This window comes from Mixophyes fleayi, chromosome 9, assembly GCF_038048845.1.
Source record: "Mixophyes fleayi isolate aMixFle1 chromosome 9, aMixFle1.hap1, whole genome shotgun sequence".
In the NCBI taxonomy this organism is placed as follows: domain Eukaryota; kingdom Metazoa; phylum Chordata; class Amphibia; order Anura; family Limnodynastidae; genus Mixophyes; species Mixophyes fleayi.
Genome location: NC_134410.1, coordinates 22,868,743 through 22,871,974, shown reverse-complemented (window position 1 = coordinate 22,871,974; position 3,232 = coordinate 22,868,743). Strand labels below are relative to the sequence as shown.

The 3,232-nt window shown below is 38.6% G+C and overlaps 1 pseudogene; it reads right to left on the bottom strand.

Moving 5' to 3' along the window:
* Nucleotides 1–928: 928 nt before the first annotated feature.
* LOC142101533 (olfactomedin-4 pseudogene) lies at nucleotides 929–1,836 on the bottom strand (annotated as a pseudogene).
* Between the last annotated feature and the right edge of the window lie 1,396 nt (nucleotides 1,837–3,232).

Genomic DNA, 3,232 nt, shown 5'->3' with positions numbered 1-3,232 from the left:
AAGCCTGCAAGGAAGACTAGTATATTATATTTGTATTTCAGCAATGACATATTCAGCAATGGACCTCTTGTCTTTGGGTGTATATAACACCCTACACTTTTTGGTGCAAATTCAGAAAAAAAGCCTGTAAGGAAGACTAGTATATTATATTTGTATTTCAGCAATGACAAATTCAGCAATGGAGCTTTATCTAACACTGCTACCACCCTCCTCTTTCTCCTCTTTCTATTCTATCACTTTGCCTGCCCAACTGCTCTATACTCTGTCCTACCCCTTCTCTGTCCCTCTCTCAAATGGCGCTAGATCGTCGTGGAGAGCGGTAGTGATTCCAAAACTCGCGAGATCCGAGATCCAAGATCTGACGACGTCACAATGACATTTTGCTTCGTTTTGGAATACGAATTAGCGCGAAAGTACCGACCCGACTCGGCTCGGTACTCGGAACCCCTAAGTTCATGTGGATTCGGTTTTCAAGAAACCGAGCCCGCCCATCTCTACTTTAAACCATTAAAACTTACAATGGCTAAAAATAAATAAATAAATGAACTAATTTTAATTTATATCACTGCCAACAAGGCAAAAAAAAAATATTTCAAACAATGTGGTTGTCATTTTTGGTCATTTGTGCTATTTGTTACTTGGAATTGATATTGTCTATTTTTACTCAAAAATCATGTCCCACCAAATTTGTCAAATAAATCATTTTGAAACTGGTATAAAATAGAATGTTTAACTGACAATAAAGGCAAAAGACACTGTGATGTAAGGATCACTTTAATCAAATTTGTTTAACTGTATGAATCTTTTGACCGTGTGTTTAGTTAAATAAATGAAAAGAGCGAGTTAGCATCTGCAAAGATTATATTTTTATTGTATTAATATAGTTCAGATTATCTAAGCTATGTAAAGAATTATGTTTACTGTGATACTGTAGTACACTTAAAAAGAAGATTGTAATTATAGATAATATAAATGTGGAAAAAAAGAATATCAAAGGCAAGAGTGCCTCTAAGAGATGGGTTTGAAAGAGAGATCATAAATTACCTCATAACCCTCATTGTACATGTAGAGCTTGTGGTCATTGGGGTTGTAGGACAGGCTCTGAACATTCTCCATCATCTTGTCCATTGGCATGTTCAGATGACCTTCCTTACCAGTGTTGGTGTCATACATGTAAAATATCTCTTCTTGCCTAGTATTGAGAGTTCGTGTGGCATACATGACCCCACACACCATGAATGCATTAGTCATGTGAAGCTTGAAAATTGAGGTTGTCCATGTCTTGAGCAGATCAAGAGAAGCTGTGTTCAATTTTCCAATAATTAGGTTTCCTTCAGCCTGTTCTGTTGAGTAGAGAACCCAAAGGCCAAATTCATCCCCAGCCATGTCTATGTCTTGGTGCTGGGAGGATGAGTAGGAGAATCTGTTGTTGTAAACTGCATTTGGGAGGGTCTTGCGATCTATCTTGTTAGTGGCCATGTTGAGCATACAGATATCACTACTATTGTAGCAATTATAGTAGAAGTAATTGTTATACAGTATCATCCCACCACCATTGCCAGATCCATTGACTATTATGTCTTTAGCATTCTTGTACAGCACAAGATCATTATAGATGGGATACAACTGTACACTACTGAAGTAGTAGTTGCTTTCAAGGAGGGACACCCAATATAATTCTTCACTGGACCCAAAAAATTAGTCCATTTCCCACCCACCAGATTTGTAGCTGAATCCTCTCTAGTTGAGCTGGACCACCAGTGGCTTGCTAATATTCACAATCCCACCATGTTCACAAGTGCCTGAGAAGAAGGATGATAGAATATTAGCAGTGAATACATTTTATGTACATTTTATGTACCATTACCAATAAAATACATTCTCCAGAAATACTTTATAATGTTTAGTACCATAGCTTGGTAAGTACACTTTGAATTACAACAATTTACATGGGCAACCCATAAAAGGGGCTTAATAATAGTGGGCCTGATTCATTAAGGATCTTAACTTAAGAAACTTCCTTTTTAAGTCTCCTGGACAAAACGATGTTACAATGCAAAGGGTGCAAATTAGTATTCTGTTTTGCACATAAGTCAAATACTGACTGTTTTTTCATGTAGCACACAAATATCAACTTTAAATTTCAGTGTACACATAAGCTATCAAGTATTTGTGTGGTACATGAAAAAACGTAACCTTTGCCATTCCAAATTTAAAAAAAAAATAAATTGCAGCAATAAGGAATTTTTAGTTTCCTCCTCGATAACATACTCCCAACCCCCCTCCCCCCCCCCCCCCCAAAAAAAAAAAAAAAAGAAAAACCAAAACACAGTCTTATTGCTACATGGGATGGCCTTAAAATAAACAGGCTCCTTAACATTAAAACGTTTTAGAATGTGGGTTCTTGTAAGATGTTATTCAAAAATACACAGATTTTCATTGCATTTTCCCCACCCACTGCATGGATTAATTTATAGTCCTGATCCTTCCGAATGACACACCTCTGTCTCTGCTGCTTCAAATTTCTATCTCTTGCTTCCTCCTTTTGTCTTGTCAGTGAATTCCATCTCCCACCTACTGTGATGGACATTCCTTTGATCTTGTCTTCTCTGCTCTCTACCCACAACCTCCTTATCTTCTGCCTCACTTTACCTCATGTTATCTCCCTGCATCCAAATCCACACACACAGTGACAAATAAAAATTCTTCTAATTATTGTTTATTTATATAGTGCCAATCAGTGGTCGAAGTAGAAATTTAGAAGTGGAGTTATGGAAAATGTAAGTGAATGGAATTTAATAGTATTACAATGAAGGCAGTAGGAGAAGTGGCAGTATGGCATACCACCGTATACCAGCCCACTTTGACCATTGGTGTCAATTCTATTATGCAGCACTGTACAGAGAACATGTAGTCATTCACATTAGTCACTGCCTCATCAGCTATAATGCACACTAAGGTCCATTTTGTCAGAGGTTTGTATGTTATTAGACTGTGGGAGGAAAGTGGAGCAACCTAGAGGAAACCTAAACACAGTCAGCAGGGGCGCACGCGGGGGGGGGGGGGGGGGGGTTTCTGGTTCTCCCTCCGCAAACAAATGGGCACTAAACATTGCCCTGTACTGTACAGCACTGCCGCGGACGCTTCTTTGACAGCGCAGCAGCTCACTCTCTCTCTATATATTTTTTTGGGGGAGGGGAGGAACCCCCCCCTTAAAAATCCTGCATTTGCC